A 27436-nucleotide genomic window follows, 5' to 3' on the forward strand; every position below is an offset into this window, starting at 1 on the left:
CCACATGATAGCCTTCAAGTCCAATGTAAACAAGTTATTGTTGAGCCGTCCCCATAAATAATAAACCCAATTTAAACAATTATCGATAACAACACTACCACCTTACATTCATTAACCCTTATCCTTGAGTGGACCTCGAGCCTTAATAAATGGTAACTCATAAGTAAAAAAAAAAATATATTTATTTACTAGGGAACAGAAAATAAAACTTCGCCATCTATACTCCTATAAACTTGAATATTTTTGTGTATTAATATTCATATTGAAAACCCTTCTTTTCTACTCATTTCAAAAGAAAATACAACTTTGTTATTAATGTAGGTCGTGCAATTGCATTCATCTGCAAAAGATCTAATTTGCATATTCTTTTAAACGTTCTTTTTATTGATTTCTTATTAGTTTTTCGGTTTTCTTATGAGATGACCATCTTTAGTTAAATATTACGTGTAACTATATTCATGCAGATATTCTACATGATTTATACTTGTGTAATATTTGCGTAAAAAGGTTATAGTAAACACGAAACTCTTTCCATATATATTATGTATACGTATAAATATTTGTTTTAAAAAATTGCCTTACAGTTTTGGTCTACAGACATGAAACGTCATATAAAAAGTATGTGAACCCATACGAAACTTTATATTTGAGTTTTAGCCCGGAAAAATCGGTACAAAAGTGTGAAAATTAAAAAAAAAAAAAAAAATGAAATTTACCAGGTGATGGTCGAACGACGGCATTACGAATATGCATGCATAACGTAGTAGCTATTGATTAATGTTTTAATTTTTGCCTTACAGCAAACATGTCTTCATAGCTCAGTCATTAACGGCAGAGGACAAAATAAATCGTAAGCTAAAAGTTTTAGTTTGGATTCTCGGTAGTGGCGCACGTATAATTTTTTTAATTTTTAGATCATTACTATATATTGGGTCCAATATAATCCATAATATAAATGGCACCTGTCTGTTTGAATGTATGTATGTATGTCTCGCAAAAAAACCTTTGACAGAGGCGACGGATTCTGACAAAATTTGTATCATCTTGAAGCACGACGTCTCGGACCACAAATATAAAAAAAATATGGCTAAACACATTAATTCCTTTACCCTAAACTCGGCCGTTTTGTACAAGGAGGGGTCGATTTTTTTTTTCGCCGACATTTTAGCAAGTCATCATTCCCGTTGGATTGACTTTGGTTAATTTGAACGCTTTTGACTTCCGGTCGCGTCACGGAGACATCGGCTTAGACGTCAGATTTTCTTTCACTTCCTTTTTCGCCTTCGCGTCACAGGTTCGAGCCTGCCTGCCTACTACCATTTTTTTTAAAAAACATCTCTCTTCACTCTGGCTGCCTACTGTTGTTTTGATTCCCTCCTCACGTTACTACCATTTTTTAACACCTCTCAGCATTCACGGGTTCGAGTCTGCCTGTCTACTACTACTCTCTTTTTCTTTTTTTGTTTTTTGCTCAACACACACACACACACACACACACACACACACATCCAAGCACCCGGGCAACGCCGGGTACCCAGGCTAGTATAATAAATACGAAATCTGCATTAATCAAACTATCATATTTAAGCGTATTTTACGGCCGGGCAATGCCGGGCATCCTGCTAGTATTGATATGAAATAACGCGGAGTTGAAATTAAAAAAAAAAAAAAATCCCTAATGGAAACTTTAAGAAACAAAAATCCGAACACTGGCGAAGCATAATATTTTTCGTAATTGTTGACGGTGGGTAATATATTATGCATATATATATATATATATATATATATATGCATATATATATATATATATATATATATATATATATATATATATATATATATATATATATATATATATAAAAACACACACACTTCAATAGTGCTGAATATATGAGTAACCCACCCCTAGTGTCACACAGTCACTAACCACAACTATCCTAAACTGACACGAGTTTAATAGCAAAAAGAAATTCAGATCGACTGAAAAAAAAAATAAATAAAAAAATAAAAAAATAGAGTGATAAGCCGAGAAATATTGGTCAGACAACATGTTTGCCGATTAAATGTAAATCTATCTTTTTGCTTATATACAAAAGACAATTTGCCTGTGCGAGTTCGTTCCTTATAGACTCCAAAACAGCTAATCCGATTTATTTTTTTTTTATTTCATACAAATGTATTTTATGTGTTTGGGAGTGTTCTTGGATAGGTTTTGTACCGGAACGACTCTGATAAATATCGAAAATTGATAATCGAAAAACTACGATTTAAGAACGATCAGTCCGATTTTGATTAAAGTTAACACCTTTATACAGCTTAACATCACAAGTGCATTTGATAAGTTTTACTAAGCAGAAAAGTCCGGCATATAAAAGCAATAGTAGGTTCTTTGATAAGACAGGGGCGCGTTCAAAGTTAAATTTTCTGTCTAGAGCACAATAGAGCTGTGATACTTGACTTTTGCATTTTTAATTTTAATTCAAGCCATTATATATAAAAATAATTTCATAATAACAGAAGGTTCTCTACAGTGCAATGCAAACTACAACATATTATGAACTAAGTTATTGCTGGGAGGCATATAAAACTTCCTCCTGGTGCACCGTGGCAGGTTTTCGACTAGAGCAGACAATCAATCGACTTGAGCGATTTCGATGACAATAAACGTATTGGAAGTGTGGAACATTTGTTGATCCTCATGCATGAATGTTTGGCGAGGGGAGGACCATAGATTGAAGCTCAGACGAGCACGTGCCATGAAAGTAACGATAAAACAGAGACAGGCTCGCAAAAATAAAAGGGGAAAAGGACCAGTATTCAAGTTTTTAAGTAACTATTAGTCCCTACCAATGTCTATTTCGTCGTTAACGAAAAAAAAAAAAAAAACACTCGAAAGTATTTATGCGATTTAAATTTTAAAAGTTTGAATTACAATGACACCTTTCCTCATTGGATCATTGATAAAAAAAATGTAAATATTTTCTTAAGAGAAATTTATTAGTAGAAAAAGCACGTGTGATATTATTGTCATCCTCTCCCTCCCAAGAGCTAGGAAGAAAAAAAGAGAAAAATGTATAACAAAAAAAAAAAAAAAAAAAAGAGGAAATAAGTTTATTAGAACAAATGTATAGGAAATGGGGTTAGTGGAAAACAAAGGTCTAGAAAGTTGTTCATAAAGGAACACAAAAGAAAGCTAAAATGGGATTGTTGGTCAAGGTGTGGCAATAACAGGAACAAAGGATCAGTTAATATATTTCAGAGTTGGTTTGGAGTGTGACGGTGGGTTTTGCAACAGTTGGAAACAATTTGCGAACAGTCTTGGATTTGCGACGGTTGACGACAGTTAGATTTGAATCCAGTTTTGAGTTGGACACAGTAAAACACATGTTGATCGGGGTGGATGGGGGAATAAATTGATCAACCGACTGACAAAGACGGCTTCGACAGAAAAACTAAGTTGTGGACATTGGCACGTGAAGGGTTCTTTTCCGAAGGGTGTCTGCTGTTTGGAGAGTGTATCGGTTTTTATTCTTCTGGGTCAGTGCATCCTACTCGATAGTCTTTAGTACGTGGAAGACGACAACACGACCAGAATGAGAGGAGAGGGCGAGGCGGAAATTGAACATGGCACACAATGTTGGGATCGGCGGTGTTGTCGAGCTGGGAACCACGTGTTAGCACACAAGGTTTATACAAAAGTAAAATAAATAAATAAATAAATGAAATAAAATAAAAAATAAAAACTGTTGGAAAACTCTGCTTTAATGTATCACCCAGAAAGCCATTTCTGATTTGAATCAAAGTTGACTTTAGTTAATAAATGCACCCTTTTTATACAGCTTGGGCGGTTGCTGCTAATACGCCTAACACAGACACAGCTGTGCACATGAAGATGAAATTATCTATCACATGTGTGTAAATTGTGAAAATATTTGCAGTACGTTTTGTTACACTTGAATGTACCAAGCTGAAACGGGGGCACAAGTTTAAAAGCAACACACTTGAATTCTCGAATGTAACCCTGTCGTATCAAAGAACCAATAATTCAAGGTATATACGATTAATTGAACACAAGTTGATATTTTACCGACAGTTGATGGTAAACTATGGATTTATTCTATTTTTAGCGGTAGTATAATAACTATACATGATCGGTAAGGATTTGAATTTGGCATAAGTTTAGATGATATTTTTTTTCTTCCTCAACTGAAAAAACAAAGATAGAAAAGGAAGTGGAAGAGAAAATGGAAGGGGAAAAAAAAGAACGGAGAGAAGATAAAAAGAGAATATGGAGAAAGAAGAGAGAAAGAGAAGGGCGGGAAAGAGAGAGAGAAAGATGCAACAGAGGGGAGAAAAAGAAAGAGAAGAAAATTAGGAGAACAGAGAGAGAGAGAGAGAGAGAGAGAGAGAGAGAGAAAGAGAGAGAGAGAAGACGGAGAGAAATAGGATAGGGGGAATAGGAGAGGAGAGAAAAGACGAGAGGAGAGGTGAGAAGAGGAGGAGAGGGGAGGAGAGAAGAGGGGAGGAGAGGTGAGGAGGAGGAGGAGAGGTGAGGAGGAGAGAAGAGGAGAGGTGAGGAGGAGAGGTGATGAGAGGAGACGTGATGCGAGGAGAGAGGAGACGTGAGGCGACGAGAGGAGACGTGAGGCGACGAGAGAGGTGAGGTGAGGTGAGGAGACAGGTGAGGAGAGGTAAGGAGAGAGGTGAGGAGAGGTAAGGAGAGAAGTGAGGTGAGGTAAGGAGAAAGGTGAGGAGAAAAGAGGGAAAAGAGGAGAGGGAAGGAGAAAAGAGGGAAAAGAGGAGAGGGGAGGAGAAAAGAGGGAAAAGAGGAGAGGGGAGGAGAAAAGAGGGAAAAGAGGAGAGGGGAGGAGAAAAGAGGGAAAAGAGGAGAGGGGAGGAGAAAAGAGGGAAAAGAGGAGAGGGGAGGAGAAAGGGAGATGGAGAGAGATCGAGATAGAGAAAGAGGAAGAGAGAGAGAGGAGAGGGGGAAAGAGAAGGAGAAAATAGGGAAAGAGAAGGAGAAAATAGGGAAAGAGAAGGAGAGGAGAGAGAAAGAGGAGAGAGTAAGAGACAGAGAAAGAGAAGAAGGCGGAGAGAAAAAATGAGAGAAAAGAAGAATAGAAAGGAGAGAAAGAGACGGAGCGAGAAACAAGAATAATGAGAGAAAGAGAAGAACAACAGAGAAGGAGAGATAGGTAGAGAGAAGATATACCGAAAAAAAAATGTACTCAACACGTGCACTAAAAACGTAGAGAGGGGAGGAGAGGGTAGAGAAAAAGGAAATAACGCATAAAATGTTGGACTCTTCCGTTTTTTTAAATCCCAAAACAGGAAAAACCGATTACGACAACCGAAAAAGATAAGACCAATTTTTACAGATGGCCAAATAACAATGTATAAATAAATAAAATGAAAAATAAAAAGAGAACGAACCCCCGAAATCCGAATCGCAGATCTTAACCAATCAGATGCCTCCTCCTCCACCTCTCTTTCTCCCCGGTGAACCGCTCAGTCTCTTCCTCTACCCGCTACGGTTTTCATTGTCCAACTTCTCCCGAAGAATGCACTCTTCACCCTCTTGGAAGAAAAAAAACAAAACAAAACAAAAAAAAAAACGATTCACTAATTTGCGAGAGGAAGGGGAGGGCATTTTCCTTTCCATTTCTTTTCTTTTTTTCTTTTTTTTTTTGTCAAATAATCGTGTCACAAAGCAATCAAGAAAAAAAAAAAAAAAAAAAAAAAAGGGCCAAGGAAGAAGACTGATGCAACGGAAAGTAAGGAGGGCGGTGCAAATGACGCCCCCCCCCCCACATAGAAGACCTAGTTTCAATTATTTTTAAGTTTTATAAATAAGCGAATCGTAAACTAACCACACATGAAAATAAAATAAAATAAAAAAGTTAGAATTTCACATGAGATTGCGAATTTGGTGCAAGGCCAGAGTTCAACCTAATAATTTTTCTTTTAAATACGGAACGAAAATGTCATATTCCAAAAATCACTTAAATTTATCAAGTGGTTTTATTATTATTATTATTATTATTATTATTATTATTATTATTATTATTATTTAAAATTATGAGGAAGCAAGACTTTGTTTTGATCCGCCATGTTAAATAAAAGATGGCAACTCAATTACAACTACCGAAATTTTAAAATCGTCCTTGAATCGGAATAAATCGAAAAAAAAAAAAGAAAGAAAGGATTATATATATATATATATATATATATATATATATATATATATATATATATATATATATATAAAGTGAACATGTCTGTGTGTCTGTCTGTGTACATTTCCCTACGCAAATAACTCAATTTTTGTCCACAGACTCGAAATTTGATGTACAGGGTACTGAGATAGATTTGGGAAAATCTATGTGATTGGGTTTCGGCCAGAAATTTGGCTGTTAAGGGGTCAAAGTTCAACGATTTGACCTTTGAGAACTCTACCAAACTCCTCCGACAATTTTGGGTCTAAACACTTGAAGTTTCGGATATAGGTTCTTTGGACATGGATCTAACTTAATAACTTGATTTGAGCCGAAAACAATATTTGTTAAGGGGTCATAATAGGGGTCAAATTAAAAAAAAAAATGACCTTTATTTAAAAATTTTTTTTTTTTTGCTCAGCATACACCTCCAAACACCCGGGCAACGCCGGACACCCATGCTAGTATATCTATAAAAGTGAACGTGTCTGTGTGTCTGTCTCTCTGTCTCTGTGTGTACATGTATCTACGCAATAACTGTCAATTTGTAGTCTACAGACTCGAAATTTTAAAATGTTAAGAGATCATAATATGGGTCAAAATTAAAAAAATCGACCGTTTCTTTTTTTTTTTTTTTTGCTCAGCATACCACCTCCAAACACCTGGGTAACGCCGGGCACCCATGCTAGCACATTATATATATATATATATATATATATATATATATATATATATATATATATATATATATATATATATATATATATATATTACCTTTAGTGACTAAAGAGCGTTATAGCTTGTTTCGGCAGATACAGACGAATCGTTCGACCTGCTTCATTAGATATTCTGTATTAAAACCATTATATCTCTACAATTGTGTGTATATGTGTGTGTGTGAGAGAGAGAGAGAGAGAGAGAGAGAGAGAGAGAGAGAGAGAGAGAGAGAGAGAGAGAGACAGAGTTCCTTGTAGACTCCGATACGGCTGAACAGATTTTCTTTAAAATTTACAGAAATTTAAGTATATAAGTCTGGGTGTGATCCTAGTTATGTCTCAGTTTACCCCCGATAATTACCGAGAATCGAAACTTATTTTAATTCATCTATCATCGTTAAAGCCATTTTTTCCATGTCGTCGCTTAGCAACAATAATAGAACAATGAGCCGTGAATATTCTACTTATTTTTTTGTTTTTCATTAACTGCAAAGAATTTTATAAGACTTAAAAATTTAGTTGTTTTTTTGTTTGTTTGTTTTTTTTTTGTTTTGCATAGCGTGGTCTGTGGGTTCAAACCCCGCACGTAAATTTCTTAATGTTTTTTTGTTGTTGTTGCTGTTGTTTTTCGTTAACTGGAAAGAAGTTTATATAAAATAATCTTATAAAAGAAACAGTAGGTTCTCTAGAGTGCAATGTAGAATAACGTATTTTGGACTAAGTTGTGAAGCTTCCTCCCGGGCGATTTCAAGGATTTCGATGACAATAAAAATAGAGGAGTGTGAAATATTCGTTGATCATCATTCAATGCCGGGCAACGTCGGGTCTCTCTGCTAATATATATATATATATAATTTTTTTTTACTCAACAAAAAGTTCATATATTTTTTATTTTCTTGTTTATTTTATTCTATTCATTTTATGGCAATTCGTAACAATCGTGGTCGTGGAAGAACGCGAGAAAAAGAAATCATGTTTACGCATTCAAAACAGTTTTGTGTTGTTATTTCCGTTGTATATTACTAAATGAAAAGTCATTTTCATTAAAATCTAGTTAGTATTATGCATCTTAAATTGAGAAAAGGCTCGTTTGAAAGGCTTCAACGTTATGCGAAAGAAGCCGAAGCAAGAAAAAAAATGGCCGCAAAATTTACGTAAGTTCAAACTGATTTTCTCAATTTTAGATGCATAGTACTAACTGCATTTTTAATATGAATGATTCCTTATTTAGTATATATAACGAAGACAAAACTATTTTTTTTTTTTTGTTTCTGAATTTTTGAGATGAAGATTGCTTATTCGTATTATTTGGAGTCATCGGACTACTGTTCTCATCTGAGTGTCGTTTTCACAACGTTTCGATCGATGTAACCCCCGACCTTCCTCAGGTGTATCTTGTCGAACTCGGAAATGTTTCTGTCAAACTCGGGAATTTCGAACGGTACCCTTTATCTACTTCACGAAGGTATTATGCCCTTGTTCCGCAAGGACCCGTGACGCAGTGGCTAGGATACTGGAAAAATCAATTGTAAAAGTCATATTCTACTGAAGGTTGAATTCTCAGAGTTGACGACAGAAAAATACAATTGCGAATTATTATCTATCAGTCATGGCTGACGGAACAAGAGCATCCCCCCCGTGAAGTAAAAGAATTCCATTCGAAATTTTGTTCAAATTCCGAGATTAATCGTCCCAACTCTAATATATTATAGCATGTCTATTCATACGAACATTATTGGCTACATATGTTCATACATGTTTCTGCAGTGCATCTTTTCAGAGAAACCACATCATCAGACCAAAAATCATGATTTTTGGCTTAATGACGCAATCTCGCTGAAAAGAGGCACTGCAGAAACGTATGCACATATGTAGCCAATAATGTTTATATAAATAAACATACTATCAACAGGTGCTGTTCATTCATCGAGCACTCTTTGATAAGCATAGGAGTTTCAGTGGATTTACACCTAGGAAACTAAAACTATACAACCATTACTACACACACACACACATATATATATATATATATATATATATATATATATATATATATATATATATATATATGAGCAAAATTACTGAGAGAGAACTTTAGCAGAATGCTCGATTATTAAAAAAATATCAAAATAAAACTTAATATTTATTTATATGTGTTGAAGAAGATCAGAACAAAATCGGTACCGTCGATTTCAAATCAAACTCAAAGGAGACCAGTCTCTGAGCACCTATGTTGGACTCTCTTCAGCCTCTGTTTACATGTCTCCCCGAAAATAGTGTTTGTCTCTCTCTCTCTCTCTTTCTCTCATTCATATATAGAAGGCACTTTGTGTGTGTGTCAAAGTTCGTTCCCTATGGACTTCAAAACAGCTGGGACAATTTTTTTTTTTAATACAAATGTACTTTATGTGTCTGGAACTGTTCGCAAGTAGGTTTTGTATCAGAATTCATCCTACACATCTTGATAATAAAAAAAAAATCAGATTAAAAACGAACAGTACGATTTTGACTAAAGTTAATGCCCTTGTACAGCCAAGCATCACAAGTGCATTTGATAAGTTTTATCATCGCACAAGCAAAAGGGTCCAGCATATAAAATCAACAGTCCGTTTTTTGCTAAGGCAGGAGTGCGTTCAAAACGAATGTTTCTGTTTAGAGCACAACTGACTCATAATACTTGATTTTGCATGTTAAACTTGAATTATAGCCATTATATAAAAATAATTTTATAAAATCAACAGTAGGTTCTCTACAGTGCAATGTAAATTACAATGTATTGTAAACTAAGTCACTGCAGGGAGGCATGTGAAGCTTCCTCCCGATGCATTGTGATGGATCTCTGACTACAGCCGCCAATCAATTCATTTGATTGAAGAATGGACGATGTCACTGATTTCGATGACAAACGTATTGGAAGTGTGGAACATTCGTTGATCCTTATTCAATCCCGGGCAACGTCGGGTCTCCTTTCCCAGAATGTTTCTGTTTCATCGTTAGAAAACAAACGCACACATAATTGGTATATGCTTGATCGGCGTTGCCGTAAATGAATATCTGAAACTTTAGAAAAAAAAAAAAAAAAAAATATATATATATATGTGTATATATATATATATATATATATATATATATATATGTGTGTGTGTGTGTGTATATATATATGTATATGTATGTATGCACACACACACACACACATATATATATATATATATATATATATATATATATATATATATATATATTCATTCTTTGGGAGACAATTGGGTCCGGTTTCGTCGGGGGTGGGGTCGGTTTTTCAGCCATTTTATTTACTAATTTGGAAAGAAAATGCCAACTCAATCTTCGAGAAACCTATTATATAAAGAAGGGAAAGTTGTGTGCGTATGAATGTGTGTATGTCCAGAGAGGAATAGGATGGGCAGAGGAGAACGTGGGGATTCGATGAAAAGAAAGCAAGTCAGAGAGAGTTGGAAAAATAAGTTTTAATAGAAATTTGTTACACTTTAATCCCGAGCAACGCCGACTAATCATTTTAATATCAAACACTTTACGAAAGTTTATGTACTAGGTTTCACATTGACAGCTGGCTAGTCGACTAGTAAGAGCCATAATTATGTTTCGATTTTGTTTTATTTTCTGAGCTCAAAATATTGCGAATGGACCGTTGTATGGTTTTATAGATCGAACTCCTTCCGATATGAATGTGAGTTTATTTATTTATTTTTTATTTTAAAAATATTGCACCTCTATAAGCCATCCACATATAGCAGTATCTGCACTGTATTCAAATGACAGTATCAAATTTGTCAAAGACATGCCCGCCACCTCCATTGACATTTATGCGGTTGGTAAAACTTGAGTCCATGATGGAGACAGAGAGAATGTCATTTTCTAACATGTCATCATCTAACAAAATTTCAGTTTCCAGCAAGGAAGATTATTACAATGGAGACCATTTTAAATAATATATAAAAAAAATAATAACATTAAAAGTTCGACACGTAAGTATGATTACGTTTCTGGATTTTTCTTTTTTAGATGAGGATGGATTATTCGTATTATTTGAATTCTTCGGACTACAGCTTTCATCCTGTGTTATTTTCACAGTGCTTTCGGCGATATAACCCTCGACCATCATCAGGTGTATCTTGTCAGATTCTAGAATTTACACAGAATTTCAAACATAACCCTTAATTTAATCCTCAGCGGATAAAGTACCAGGTAAAATTCAGGTGTCAGTTACACTCTTCTGGAAGTTGAAAGTTCCATTCTTAATCAGGACTTCTATCCAGTCATGACTAGGGCTATGACAACAGCATATTCTTTTTATTGTTTTAACTTTTGAGTGTGTATTAGTTGATATCTTGTATGCTTTTATATAGATTGATGTGGTTCTCAGTTGAGTAACTGTGTCTGTGTCGGATATATACTCGAGGGTCAAAACAATAAGAATATGCTGTTGTCATAGCTCTAGTCATGACTGACCGAATGAGAGTATGCTACCCCGATGGATTAAATAAATGATTCCGTTTTTAAATTCTGTGCAGACTGTCGGGTTTGGCCAGATACCCGATGAAAAAGGTCAGGGGTTATATGGGAACCGAGTTCTCCACACTAGCGAACTCATACATACAAATGAATGACCTTAAGGTAAACACGATTATCGCCCTTCAACACTGGTAACCCCCATGGCTTGCCACCAGGGGGCGATACAGCTACGTTCACTTCCGTTTTATATCATTCATTCTCTTCTCAGTGAAACTCTCCACAAGTGAAGATGTGAAGATGGACGCTCTTCGGTCTGACGAATGCCGACGTTGCCGTCAACCTCTCATCAAATATTCCAACGCAATTAACGTTACTTATCTCTTCTCACGAAACATTTACTATTTCTTACACTTACTCTTGTACCTGCTGTAAATAAATTGACTTTTGTTTTTATCGGCATTTTTTCAGGTCTTCATTACTTGGCATAGGAGGCCATGTAACAGTATTCTTCAATCTCCTACTTATCAATAGAGGATGGCATCGTCAACCAAAATAACAGATAAAATCCCCCCCTCAAAAAAAAAGAGTTGTCAATCACACACCTGGGAGTATCCTGTACCTCTACAAGGCCATCATTTGCCCATACATGGGGTATTGTTGCCATATCTGGGTTGGTGCATCTACCACTAGCCTCTCCCTCTTACATAGGGTCCAAAAAAGAGTTGTCAATCTAATCGGTCTCACTTTATCAACTAAGCTCCAGCCCCTGTCCCATCGCCGCAATGTTGCATCACTGTGCCTGTTTTACAAATATTTTAGTGGAATGTGTTCTGATGAACTCGTTTCACTTGTGCCCCCCTCGACGTACATATCCTCGACAAACCCACTAAGCAATAAGATCTCACCCTTCACTGTTGATGTCCCTAAATGCCAGAAATCTTTCTATTCTAATAGTTTCTTCCCTCGAACAGCTAGACTTTGGAATTCCCTTCCTGTTGCCTGCTTTCCTGGCTGTACTGATATGCAAAAGTTTAAATGTAACATAAACAAATATCTTGGTAATTTTTTCTACACATGGCCCCAAATAGTATCCCCATTACGTCCATGCTTTGTAAGGGGTGCACATGAGTATAAAAAAAGGCGATTCCGTCCTCTGCCGGTTACATCGATCGAAACGTTGCGAAAATAAACTCATGAAAACAGTAGTTCGAAGAATTCAAATATTACGAAAAAGTACAAGGGAGATAATTCAGATTTTAAATTTAATTAAATTTTACCGGTTATCTTCCTTAGATTTTGAACCTTTTTCTGTTTTCATCACTGTGATACATTTTTTTTTTTACCTCCTTCCTACGGCGAGATGAGGTGTCACAAAGGTCCATTAAAAATCAAGTTAGTATTATGCATCTGAAATTGAGGAAAACACTGTTGGAAAGTGTCAATATTTATGTGAATATACCGAAACAAAACAAAAACAGTCACCTAATTTTACCTGATGTGTTTATCTAATAGCGAAACTGAATACAAACGGCTTTTCTCAATTTTAGATCCACAATACTAACTTGATTTTTAAGTAATATTTGTTTTCATCACCTTGCGATACATTTTTAAAAATTTATATTTTACCTCTCTCCGATGATGGCACTCTGCAAAACAAGGGGTTAGTAAGTGGGATTTGAAAAGCCAGCGTTTTAGAGAAAGTGTATTCTCGCCTGCAAAACATGCCTGGGCAGCCCGATCGGCATTCCCCAATGGGGGCGCCTCAGGCGATTCGCAATAAAGTAACCTCTTTTCAAAGGAAGGAGGCAAAGCCTGGGAGGGTAGACCTCTTAAAACTGAACAGCACCAAAGCTATACCTCAGCCAATAGGGGGGGGGAAAGGTTATCTCAACAATGACAAACTGTTGGCGAGGGAAAACTACAATGGTATTAATGAAGGCCGGGTGGTGGTAAAAATAAAATGTGTAAGCGAGTGACACACACACACACACACACACACACACACACACACACACAAGAAATGATCGCTCAAGTTAACCAATATAGAGATTAACAAATACTGCAACATCATCGCGGGTTCTTAATAGATAAAAGATAATTTAGTTGTTTGTTTGTTTGTTTGTTTGTTTTTGTTTTTTTTTTGGGGGGGGGTGCTAAGATAAAAAAAAAGATAAGAAAAAAAATGAACTTTTCGTGTTGTGTTTCAAAATTTTTGAGATGTGCATTGATTATTCCTATTATATACATTCTTTGGACTATCATTCTCACGCTGAGCATCATTTGCATAACGTTTCATTCGCTGTAACCTTCGACCTTCTTCAGGTGCATTTTGTCACAACTCGGGAATCTGCAAGGAATTTCAGTGCTTGTGCACGTATTGAATCACGCTATTTAGTATTTTAAAGTTAAATTTAAGTTTTACATCTTTTTTATTATTGAATTGTTAGGTGAAAGTACAGAATTGTTACAAAACATCATCCTCTTCCCATGTTAAGAATGGCTTTCTAAATGAAAACGTTATCGTTTCAGCACGGTTCAATAAGCGCACCAATAACGGAATTTCGAATGGAATCCTTTATTTAATCCATCAGAGTAGCATGCTTTCGTTCCGCCAGTTTTGGCTATGTAGAAGTCCTAACGAATTTGCAATTGAATTCTGTGTGTCTATCGCACTGAGGATTGAACCTTCAACTAGAAGAGTAACTTTTCAATTGAATTTTACAAAGTAGTATATCCACTACACCACGAGTCCTTGCCAGTGTTGCCAGATTGATCTTTTTAAGGCCAAATATTGCGAATTTAACCTTTTTAAAAGTAGTTTGGCTTTCAAAAATTGTATTTGTCTCTTAAAAATTTGGCTTTTTCCAGATTTAACAAAAATATTAATTTGATAGCAATTATGAAAGAAAACGTTATAATTAATTTGTTTTAGAAGTTTGGTCTTCGAAATATTATATAGGCTTTTTAGCCTTTCCAATCCCACGCGGCCCTAGGAACACAGCTAAAAAGACGAGACACCCTTCAAATAATCCATTATCAAATAATTTTGCTAATCACCTATTGTCTTTTTGGCCAACTATTGCTTCATTGGGTTAGGATTTAAAGGGTTAAATTTGTGCGGGAGGGGGGTGACAACCTATTATTATAAAGTTGTATTCCTGTTCGTTCACAATTTACTTCATATACACAAACGATACACTGTTCCACAAATAAATTTTAAATACTGAAAATTAACTTTTATATACCTTTATTTCGCCATTATTTCTATACATACTAGCAGTTCAGCCCAGCTTTGCTCGGGCCCTATGTACTGTTGATAACTTTATGTGCACATTATATATATATTGATATGTAGTTTGCTTGAAGCATTGTGTGGGATAGGTATGTAGCAGAGATTTAGAAGGCTATCACAATGCGAGGAATGGAATATAGTCGTTGTTAGTAAAAGAAGACGAGAACAAGTGGCGATTTACAAATCAACAAGTACATACATATATGTCTCTCTCTCTTTATATATATATATATATATATATATATATTCAGTTGTATTAGGTAAAAATGTCTTGTTATGTCTGCGACAATATCCATTATTAATTTTTGAAAAATAAATTCTCTTTTCAAATGGTGGATGTAAATTCAAAGCATGCTAGATGGTGGAGTGTAAGTTGGATAGCTGTGTGGGGCCTCGGAGCAAATATATATTAAAAAGTTTGACTCATGTCCAGGTAACCTATATCTAAAATTTCAAGTGTTTAGACCCAAAATTGGCGGAGGAGTTTGGTAGAGTCTGCAAAGGTCAACTCTAAACTTTGACCTCTTGGCGGCCAAATTTTCGCCCAAAAACGGACTAATATTTTGCTGCATGTCTGAATACCATTTATGTAAAATTTCAAATGTTTTGACCCAAAATTGGCTGAATAGTTTGCTAGAGACCGCAAGGGTCAAATCTTTTGAACTTTGACCCCTTGGAAGCCAAATTTTCGGCCAAAAATCGATTGAAAAGCTTGCCCTATGTCTGAATACACTTTATATAAAAGTTCAAATGTTTACACCAAAAATTGGCTGAGTAATTTGGTAGAGACCGCAGAGGACAATTTTTTTTAAAACTTTGACCCCAATTTTGACCCCTTGACATTTATTATCTTGGGCTCAAATCAAATTAAAAATTTTCATCCATGTCCAAGTAACCTACATCTAAAATTTCAAGTGTTTAGACCCAAAATTGGCAGAGGAGTTTGGTAAAGTTTTCAACGGTCAAATCGTTGAACTTGGACTCCTTGACAATCAAATTTCTGTCCGAAAACCGATTAAAAAGATTTTTCCCATATCTAAATATCCCTTATGTCAAATCTCAGGTCTGTAGGCTGAAAATTGACAGAGTTGTTTGGTAAGGGGAATGTATACACACAGACAAACACAAACAGACAATTTCACTTTTATAAATTTATTCAAAAGAAATCAATATTCAAGAAGTTATCTCATCTGCATATTACATTAACGAAAATCTGTTTTAATAATTAGCTCTAAATTTTTAATGAAAATTAGTAATAGTATTGTTTTAAGTATTCTATTTAGAAATATTATATAAAGTTCATTTATTTAATTTATTTTTAATTATTTTTTAACGAACAGCAGTTGCATTTAAACATGGAAGTAAGTTTTCATTTAACCTGCGAGTTATTTCCCTTTAAACTGAGATTTTATTTCCCTGTTTGAATTTCATGGATGAAGATGGCTATGTTTTATATTTCCAAAAATCCAAAATATGGTCAAATTTCAAAAAATTGTAAGAACTTCGGATATTTGGTGTATCTTAAATAGTATGCGACTGAACATTTCGCCCGGAAATATGTTATATTACATGCCACCGTGTATGTACAGCTAGTTTTACAAATATATCTATTTGGAAGTAATTATTAACAAACATGTAACAAATGTATATTCCTCCTGTCCAAAATAATAAAAAAAACTCTGCTGTCTAATTTCTTTCAACTGCAAAAACATAACTCTCTGCTCACAAGACTCGCTCCTTCTTTCACCAAAAGTCAGGCTTATACAGGGTGACAAAAAAAAAAAAAAAAAAAAAAAAAAAAACGGGCCCCAACTCTAATTAGGCCCCGTTTCTTAGTATGTTGTCCGAGTGAAATGAAACTTTGGTCATAACTAGTTTATTATATTCAAAATATCACATCAAAACACTAGGGTCTTTGGCCTTTTTTTTCTCCGTTGACTGTAAAATGCTAAAAAAAAAAAAAAAATTGAATGTCCTCTGTTTTTTTTTAGGGGGGGGGGTCACCCTTTATACTACAATCAGCAACATCTCATTTGCATAAAACGATCAGTTGGATTAGCATAAAAACCGGAAAAGTAGCCATTTTTTTTCCTTTTTTGTCTGTATGGGACTGTACAAAAACAGGCGTGTACTGATTTTTCCATGCCTTTTAATTACAGCAAATATGAATTTTAAAGTGAAATACGTTTGAAGGCCAAATTACAACGCAATATTATGAAAATAAACAAGTACATATTTGTGTAAAATTAATATTTCGGAGTTATACCCCTTGTTCAGAATTTCATATTTCTTCTTTCTTTTTTTTCTTCTCGCCATGGTATTAAATTGAAAAACAAAAACAAAAATTAATGAAGAGTCTGCGTGCTATTATCTGCGGTGTTGTTTTTGAAATGCCGAAAGAATGCGTTTAGCAACGCACTTTGAAAGTCAGAGTAGTATTTCCGTGTTATATTGCGTTGTAATTCGGCTTTCGTACGTATTTCATGCCTATTTCAATTTAAAATTCAAATTTAATCAACGATTCTAACACGGAAAACACTGCCCTGACTTATGTGGCAAATAATATGTTTCAAGCAGTCTGCGCTTCGAAAGTTTTATTGACATTTAAAAAAAAATATTTCGGTATTCTTTTCGATGATTATACATAAAATATATTTGGTAAGAACTATTAAAGAAAACGTTATATTTTTAAGCCGTTGGGAGTAACAGCGCAGTAAATGTGATATTTGCATAACTCCTCATTAAACAAAATATCCATTTACAGGTTTCCTTCAGCTAAGTCAGAGAAAGCCAGTGTGTAGGATGAAAAATTAAACACACCGACTTTCTCCATTATTCACTGAAAGTCAAATTCATTGACCAATGTGAACTACCATCTTATCTTACAAAGTGTAGGAGTTCTAATTATGTTATTAACTCGTAAAGATATGGCACTATCGTAAAAGGAGGTTGATTTTTTTTCAAAATAACAAATAATTGGGAATTAACCATAAATCACATCTGTAAAGAGTAATTATTTCAAAGTTAATTAAATATTTGTTACAATTTTTTCAATAGACATTGTCACATTTTTTTTTCAGTTTCCGTATATCTTAAATATTCTCGTAAAATTTAAATAAAGTTTCAGTTTTATTGAAAATAAATTGGAAATAACGAGGGCAAAATTGTTTAGACGATTGAGGGGGCGGGGAGTTGATAATCATATTTTGTAAGCTTACTCTGAACTAATTTATCACTGAAACCTGAATTCTGTATTTACTTTAGGAGTCTAATCTTAAACATGTTATTTTAAAATTAACAAGTAACATGAGACAAGGGGCAGGTTAGTAAAGCCCTCCCAACCCATTCTAAGTGTAGCCTGCTCATTGTTTCCAGTATTGTTTTAAAAACCTGAAAACAAGCAAGTCGATCTCTAATTGGGAGTGAGAGCTAATGGGAGATAAAATAAAAATAGGGACGAAGAATGTGCAACGAGTGTGATCTCTACTTTATAGCTATATATTTTCCAGTTTTCATACTCAAGTGCTGTGGGTTGTCCGACGTCATTACTCAACTAGACTTGTATGCAAAACCTAAAATAAAAATACTGAGTTTTTTCTTTTACCGAAGGTAAAAAAAAAAAAAAAATCGGCCATGACAGTTTGCGAGATAAACAAGTTCGCTGCATCAGACTTTAATCATAACGCATCCAGCGACTCCTACATTACCATTTAATCTGTAAGTTGTTAAATAAATCCCTAAATGAAACCATTTTTTTTTTTCAAATATTTACCTTGTAATTTATTGAAAAATGTGAGACAACTAAAGATTCGGTTTCCTTTAAAAAGACTGTCCATTTGTCGTTCGTGTACAGAATGCTATTTGAATTTAAACAATTGAAAATAGTCGATTGGTATGCAAAATACGAAAACTGTGTAGGAACAGAATAGTTATCAATGTCCTCTCTCTCGTGTTAAGAATGAGTTTATAAATAATATTAATCAGAAAGCCATTCTTAACATAGGGAAGGGGCTTTTCTTTTCTTTCTTTTTTTTTAACAAACTATTCTGTACCTTCTCTTTATCAAAGAATGCACATATTTTTTCCTAATTATAACGATTTCGTCAGCTTGATTTTTAAAAAAATCAAGATACATATCAACCAGCTCTTTTGTTTATTTAAAAATAAAGATACTATGAAGTTTGTCCAGTTAAACGAGACCATTTTGTTTTCGTTTTGAGTCATAGTTGAAACTCAATTATTGCTCAAAAATCGAAAATTAAACAACATACTGATAGAAATACATTCAGTAAATATCACTAATCGTGTGAAAATGTAATGTTCTACCGATATTTTGTTGACTTTTCGATTTTTGCGCGACTATCGAGGCTCGACTATGGCTTGAATGAGGCCATCATTTTATTTTTCGTTCTAACTTAACCTTTACAGTACCTTTATTTTTAATTTAAAAAGCACATTAAAATAAATTAAATAACACAAGAAAAACGTATCCATGTAGGTAGAAGAGTAACTTATTTTGCATTTGGTAACATTTATTTGTTTTATTTTTTGATCCATCCTTTGTTTTGTGAAAATCATCGAACATTTATTTTGTTTTTAAATAAAATGTTTTATTTGTTGTCATGTGTTGCTTTTTGGGGTGAAAGGAGGGGGTTAGGAGATGAAATGATATCAATTTGAAGAAATACATTTTTGAAAAAAATAAAAGAAAAGGGGGAAAACCGATGTTGATCAATAATTTAGTTTATGAAAGAAATCAAAATAATACTAGATGCTTCATAGATGTGTTAGTAATCGTATTTGTTGAATTGTATTATTGTTTCATGAGACGATGATAGAAAGGGCGGAGAGACATTGGGAGAAGTTGAAAGGAAAAGAATGTACGGAGAAGACAAGGGAGAGAAAAAAGAAAGAAAGAAAATAGAAAAAAGACAAAGGGAAAAGAAAGAAAAACAACAAAGAAAGGAAGACAAAAAAGAAAGACAACGGTAAAAAATAAAAAGACAAAGACAAGGGAGAACAAACAGGAGAGAAAGAAAGGTAGAAAAAAAGGAGAAAAAAGAAAAGGGAAATAAAGAAAAAGACAAAGACAAGGGAGAACAAACAGGAGAGAAAGAAAGGTAGAAAAAAAGGAGAAAAAAAGAAAAAGGAAATAAAGAAAAAAGACAAGAGAAAAGAAAAAAGGAAGAAAGAAAAAACAAGGTAGAAAGAATAAACAAGGTAGAAACAAAGATAGATACGAGAAAAAAGAAAAGGAAAAAGAAAAGGAGAGAGAAAGAAAAAGAGAAATAAAGGAAATAAACTGATGAGAAATAAAGATGAAGGAGAAGAAAGAAAAAAAGGAAAAGAAAAAAATGAAAGAAAAAAGAAGAGAGAAATAACAAAGGGAGAAAAAAAACAGAAAATGAGAAGAAAAGGGGAAAGGAGAAAATAAAAAAGGCAAAAAAAAAAAGAGAAAAACACGGAGAAAAACGGGGGAATGGAGAAGAAAAAGGGAAGAAACACGAGGAGGAAAGGTGAAAGAAATTAAGGTGAAGAGGACACGAAATAGTAAGAAGAAAAGAGACAAAGAGAAGAAAGGCAAAGGGAGAAAGAGAGGAAGAGGAAAATGAGAAAAAGAGGAAAAAAGAAGAAATGGGAGAAAAATATAAAAAGGAAAAAAAAAGGGGGAGAAAGTAAGGGGACTAAAGAAAGAGGAAGGATACGTGTTTGCGGACCTACATACCCCCGCCACTGGCCTGGCTTTTTGTAGGGATGTTCGGTCGTAGGCAACACGTCATTCACAACGAGATTTCCGTTGTAGACAATTATAATTACACGAATATTTAAAAGAAAAAAATCTTTCGACACACAAGTGCAATATTTACTCAAAAAGACATTTTCGGGTTTGACATTGTAATAATAGCAAGTCTCCAATTCATTTTGACACGACCTTGCTGACCCCAATAAGTGGAGGTGGGAGAAAGGCGAGGACGAAAATGTCAGTGTTGCGTGTCATCTGCGCCCGGACTGAGGACCCTCGGCGGACAACGTCAAGCCCGGCACTCGAGACATTTGAACTAATTAGCAACCAGGGGTTCGCAGGGATTGGAGGGACCAGGGAGTAGTGACACAGTTTATGTAGGCAAGAATTTAACAGAGAGAGAGAGAGAGAGAGAGACGAAAGGGGGGAGATGGAGATGTAAGATAGAGAGGAAGAGGGAAATGAATGAGAGAGAGGAAAGACAAGGGGGAAGAGAAAGAGAGAGAGGAAAGACAAGGGGGAAGAGAAAGAGAGAGACTAAAGACAGAGAAAAAAGAAAGGGAGGCAGATAAGAGACGAAAAGCAGAGAGAGAGAGAGAGAGAGAGAGAGAGAGAGAGAGAGACGAAAGGGTGTAGCAATAAAGTTTACCCTTAGTTGTCCAAAATGAAAATACTTACATCGGTTTCTGCGCAGCTAGATTCGCGCAGGCATCCATCTGAATTAATCAAAAGACAAATAACTATATTTTGGACCAATCAGAGCATTTTCTGAATTTAATCTAAACGGTCCTTCTGGAGCCACCTCGATCCCCATATAAGGCCAGATTTATTTTTTTTTTTCAATAAACCAGTTGAGCCGAAGTTCACGGATCGGCGTCCCCGCGGTGGGTCTTGGGCTTGCTGCTAAATGTCTCAACTCCTGCAAACATTAACGAACACACAGACGCAAAACTTTTTCATTATCGTCTACCCATCAAATATCAATTCTTATTCATTGAAATCTGCCTAATCTTTCCGATTGAACTTTCTAATATGAAAACCAATGAAAATTAATAATTAAATTTTAGGAAACTCGCGCGAGAGAAAGATGTGAAATGTGAATTAAAAGAAATAAAAATAATTGCTAAATAGATGTCCCAGGGGCAAAATTATACACAACCTTTATTATAACACCAAGTTAATTGAGGTGACTATCTTATACAAGATATTTCATGTTTAATAATTTGCGTTTAGAAGAAAGCGTTCTTGCAAGAGTGATGATTCTTTTAATTAAAAGCCAGGTTTTTTTTTGGGGGGGGGGTTGCATAGAGGTCACCACTTATCAAGGCCCGGAAGCCATTCGAGGATAAGTGTTATTGCGTTTACAGTAATCAATAGGATAGTATCGTAGTAATCGTTAGTATTGGAGATTTGAGAAAGTGTCTTACTTAAGGGAGCTGTTCATCAGGAATTTGTTTATGTTGGACTTGAAGACATCCAAGTCGTAGTTAGTTGGGAAACAGGCAAACGGAACAGAGTTCCACAGGCGTGCACTTCTAAGAAAGAAGCTTTGTTTATGGAATCTACGTTTTGATTTAGGCACAGATAAAGAGTGGGGAAAATTATTGACAGTGGTTTCAGTTAGACGGGTGTTTATCGTGAAAGATTGGCGAGGGGGGACCAGAGATTGTTACATTTTAGAAGAGCTTTCGACGGTTAGCTAATCTGTATAAGTCTTGAACTGCATCAGTTTGCAAATGAACAGCAAGATTCCTTCTCGTGAGGACACAAACAATTATGTGTGAGAATTCTAAAATATCCAACATGATTCATTGAGCGATTCCAGATTGATTGCTAGCAAAGCATGGCTCCATTTGATTGGTCAGTTCCTACCGCCAGTGCCAGTGTCTATAAATAGAATCTTCCAATTTTCTTCAATCATACCCTGTATCTCCTAGCAGCTTCAGGGAGACAGGGTAGAGTACACGTCAAGGATCCGTTCTTGACATTCAGCCTGACAGGTGAGGGTCGGGGAACCAATTCAGTTCCTGTCGGACTGAGGTACACCGCTTGGATATCACCCAGGAGGTCCACTCTTCCAGGCCTTGCCACCCAGCTTTCAGGTGGGGCAAGTTTATTGCTTGTCGCCTGAGGCGCTCTTACTGGGTAATGTCGACGGGGGTCCCCAGGCAATTTTTGCTGAAGCAAGAGTGCCCCTCCTTTAGGGGAGCTTGCCTATTCTCCCACTTTCTCGACCTTGTGTCAAACATTGGTGATGTGGGCACCAATCTAGATATCTATCCTCTATGCTACTACTAGAGGATGAGTCTCCTTGATGCTTCGGCTGCTTAAAGACGTGATAGAAGCACTAATCAAGAACCCGTTCTTGACAATCAGTCCGACAGGAACTGGCCCAGTATCTGTCGGACCGAGGTAAGCCACCTGGGTATTACCTAGAAGGACAACCTTCCCAGGCCTTGCCAACCAGCTTTCGGGTGGGATAAATTTATTGCTTGCTGCCTGCAACGCCCTGACTGAGGAATGCCGACAAGGATGCACAGGCAATTTTTGCTAGGCAAAAATGTCCCTCCTTTAGAGGAGCTTGCTCGACATTTCCACTTTCCTGACCTTGTATCACATAATGCCGAGGTGGGCAGCATGTAAATATCAACCCACTAATTATAGAGGATGGGTCGGTCTCCTTGCTGCCTCGGTTGCTTGATGACTTAGGTAGAAAGTACCAGTCAAAAATCCGTTCTTGATAATCAGCCCGTCAGGTGCGAGGCCAGAAGCTAGTCTAGTACCAGTCAGATTGAGGTACACCGCCTGAGTATTACCTAGGAAGTGTACCTTCCCAGACCTTGTCACCTGGTTTTTCGTGTAGGGAAAGTTTATAGCTTGTTACCTGAGGTGCTCCTACCGGGGAATGCCAACAGAGATGCTCAGGCAATTTTTGATAGATCAGAGTGTCCCTCTTCAAGATGAGCTGGTTTGACATCCCACTTGTGTCACATTTTGCTGAGGTGGGCTGTAAGTCAATATCTACCTTCTCTCTCTCTCTCTCTCTCTATATATATATATATATATATATATATATATATATATATATATATATATAAAATGTTGCAATAAAGATGGTTTCAAAACGGCAATCAAAACAAACCAAGGGTTGATAGGTTCACAGGTCATCGGACACTACGAATACTGCTTCAAAAAGCTCCATCATCGTAACGAGAGCCTTGAAGTCCCTATTTACAATGCCTCCCCACGGGACAGAGTTAGACACCAGGGTCGTTTTTTAACGTGGAGAAAAGGAACAAAAATAAAAATTGTCTCAGTCGTGAAGGATTTCTCCTCCACTGACAGAGAACAAGGAATTGAAGTGCAGCATCTAAAGAACAGATACTACACTTTGATCTTGTCCCGAAGGCCAAGGTCAAAAGCGAGAGCCTTGAAGTCCGGGCATATTCTCTCGACAATGAAGGTTTAGAAGCAATTGTTGAATAAACCTATAAGCACACTCGAGTGTCAGAAATATCTAAGATACTTGACGTCAGTATTTCAACAGTGCTGATAGGATGAAAATAGAAGATAAAAAAAAAAAGAAGGATTGTCTATGAACGGGATGAATAAATGATTATTGCTTGGTTCTCTACCGCTGCAAGATCATTAGACACCAGGGTCGGAAAGTAGGATTGAGAAGTCAGCGCCCCTGAGAAGGGGTATTCTAACCTGCAAAAGTGCCTAGGCAACCCCGTCGACGTTCCCCTGTAAGGGCACCTCGTGCGATTAGCAATAAACTAATCCCTTCTCAAAGAGAGAAGCAAAGCCTGGTAGGGTGGATCTCCTACCATTACACAGAACCAAACTCCCACCTCAAAATTAATAGGGACCAGATCATTACAGGAACGGTCTGTGTTATTTTGGGGGGCCCAGGATAAAAATCCCTAGCGAGTTATGAATAAATAATTATCTCTGAATTTGGTGGTCATTTTCAAACTATTATTATTAGAAAATTTATTACAAACCGGCTGAGTTTAGAGTTTGAAAACAAGGAAATGTAATAAAAGTTGCTAACACGAACCGACTAACCCTAACCTCTAGTTGTTTTGGGTTAGGATTAATGGATAGATCATAATTTGGATCAGGGTGTTCGAATAGTTTTAGTCTTCAATGGCAATGCTAAAACATTTTTTTACAGAATACAAATGAAATTGATTGCTATTCGGTAGATCACGAATCAGATTAGATATGACACCACGTGGCCCCACACCGACAAGCTGCCAACTCCAGACATCATGTGCCATAGATGTCTTCTTCATCTTTCATTGCTTTTGTTCTGGCCGTGTCGTCATCTTTTTCACACTGGCGACCATTGATGGGGACACACACGTATATGTGTTGTATAGTAAGGTGGGATATATATATATATATATATATATATATTATAGGGTGGGAGATATATATATATTATTATAGGGTGCACGTTAGAACTGAAGTCGAACACATATCTGAAGTGGAGAAAATTTTCCGAAATATATATGGAACTTCCATCAAACCACACTGACGCAAGTAAAAACACAATGCAATGTCAAAAGTTTGGGTTGAAGTATAGTTCTGTTTAGTCTTTGAAATTCACTCTCCCAGGCCTTATCTTTTCTTGGAGAAGGGGTCATTTATTACTAATCGAATGAAGCGCCTTTTCCAGGGAATGCAAACGGGGTTACTCAGGCATTTTTGTAGGCTAGAGCGCACTTATTCCGGTGCACTGGCTTCTCAAAACCACATCTGACATCTACTTACTAGGAGGTAAATAATATATATCTACTATTATATAGTAACTTTTGTGTGTGTGTGTGTGTGAGAGAGAGAGAAAGAGAGAGAGAGAGGGTTCCCTATGGCCTCTAAAAAAGCAGTACAGATTTTTATGTTTTCACACAAATGTACTTTATATGTCTGGTAGTGTTCTTAGATAGGTTTTGTATCGATAAGTATCGATCATCTAAAAATGCAATGAAAGAAGGGTCAAGCGATTTTGACCAAAGTTAACATATACAGCCTAACATCACCAGGTTCTTTGATATGACAGGTCCACGTTAAAAAAAAAGCTGCTGTTGATTTTATATGTCTAGCCTTTCGGCTTGTGTAGTAATAACACTTCTGAAATGCACTCGGGATGTTAGGCTGTGTTAACTTTGGTCAAAATCGCCTGTTCTTTCTTTCATTGGATTTTTTTCGATTATCGATACTTATCGAAGACATTCCGATACAAAGTGTGAAATTTCATAAAAATCGGCCCAGCCGTTTTCGAGTCCATAGAGAACGAACTAACACACAAATAGTTCTTTATATATATATGTGTGTTTACACACACAAAAAGACAGACACTACGCCATGTGTAACACCCTTAAAAGATTATGTGTAAACGATATTATAATTCCTCTTCGCATTCAACGAACGTTTCATATTTCATAAACTCGGAGGCGGTTGAAACAAAAACGCTTAAGTGGGAAAGTAATCCGTGATGCCAAAAGTTTGAAAGACCTTTCTCTATATCAAGGGCGTACCAAACGAAGGCCCGAGGCCAAATCGGGCCCACCATATATTTTCGTCTGGTTAACAAATTATAAAAAAATAAATAAAAATAAATAAAAAAAAAATAAAAAACTTAAAAAATTGGATTTTTTTTATGATGTAAGAGTTGTGAATTTGAATTAAAATTTTTATGTTAAAGACATTACAACACAGATTTTTCTTTTTCAAACGAACAGTAAGTTATTTAAAAATTACTTCTTTCATATTTGAAATGCAATGGCTAGTGACGTGCAAAGAACATTTTAAGGGCAGGTGGTTAAGTTAAAAAAACAAAACAAAAAAACAACGGTGTCACGGTGGGGCACAGGATTATAGTACATCTCTCTGAAAAGGGCACTTGTAAAACAAGAGTAAAAGGGCAAGTGCTTGCGCATCCTATTCTGTACATCCTGGTAATGGTTACGACGGCCTCGCGGTAGGAAACTTGAATTCAAGCGTTCGACCGACGATACATTTACTTCAACTGCACTTGCGCGCGCACGCGCGACTGCGTGTGTGTGTGCGCCAGTGTGTGTATGTATGTGTGTGTGCATGTTTTATGCGAACATATAAATATATTACAATAGAAAAATACGAGCATGAAAAGTAATATGGTTAAGCTTAAACATGGAAAGATAAAGGACTAGTTGTTTAAACTGGAAAAGAAAAGGACAAGATATTCTCGTAAAAAAATATAATAAATTTATAGCTTAAAATATTGCAGCATTAAAAATTGATTATATGGTGTTATGAATTGAATTAAAAAATTTCTTAATGCTGCAATATTTTAATTATATTATAATTTATTATATTTTTTACTAGAATATCTTGTCCTTTTCTTTTCCAGTTTTAACAAGTAGTCCTTTAATTTTCCATGTGCAAGTTTAACTATATTACTTTTCGTGCTCGCATTTTTCTATTGTAATCCATGATTTTTCCAAGCTCCAATAAATTCACTTGTTCTTTGTTTAATTTCAGTCTTACTTTTTAGCCCCCATAAATATAACGTGCACATATGTAATAACAATGTGCGACACTCGTCTGCTTTCAATAAAATCCCTCGATTATATCCCTTTTATTCTTTTATTATGTTTCACTTGTTACTTCTCTTTTCACAAGAGCGGTGAATTGATGGCAACAGTAGTCGCTGAAGCGATGTGGTTGCTATGGAAAAGTTATAAAAACATCGCTCGCCTCCTTACGTTTTTTACGATTTCGAACACCAGTAAATTCATCATCACTTATTTTACTGAACGAAAATTGAATTTTTTTTTTTCACAATACAGCTGAGAAGATAATAATTGTTTGAAATTTAGTCAAAAACTGAGTGAGCAGTGAAGATTTATAGCAGTTCTAAATTATTAAAATTGCCACTTAACTATAGATTCAAACACAATAGTGTTTGAATGATTATATATATATATATATA

General features: G+C 35.6%; 1 protein-coding gene across 2 annotated transcripts in view; it reads right to left on the reverse strand.

Annotated features, from left to right (window-relative positions):
- LOC145247471 (frizzled-5-like) overlaps window positions 1–27436 on the reverse strand; it is a 437519-nt gene that overhangs the window by 64403 nt on the left and 345680 nt on the right. Inside the window, exon 5 of one of the 2 annotated variants that reach the window (XM_080109270.1) lies at window positions 5434–5577. The exons of the other annotated variant lie outside the window; for it this stretch is intronic. The gene's annotated coding sequence lies outside the window, so the exon portion shown is untranslated. The remainder of the gene's footprint in view (window positions 1–5433; window positions 5578–27436) is intronic. 2 annotated transcript variants of the gene reach the window in all.

This window comes from Euprymna scolopes, chromosome 25, assembly GCF_053919585.1.
Source record: "Euprymna scolopes isolate OS-2025 chromosome 25, ASM5391958v1, whole genome shotgun sequence".
Taxonomy (NCBI): domain Eukaryota; kingdom Metazoa; phylum Mollusca; class Cephalopoda; order Sepiida; family Sepiolidae; genus Euprymna; species Euprymna scolopes.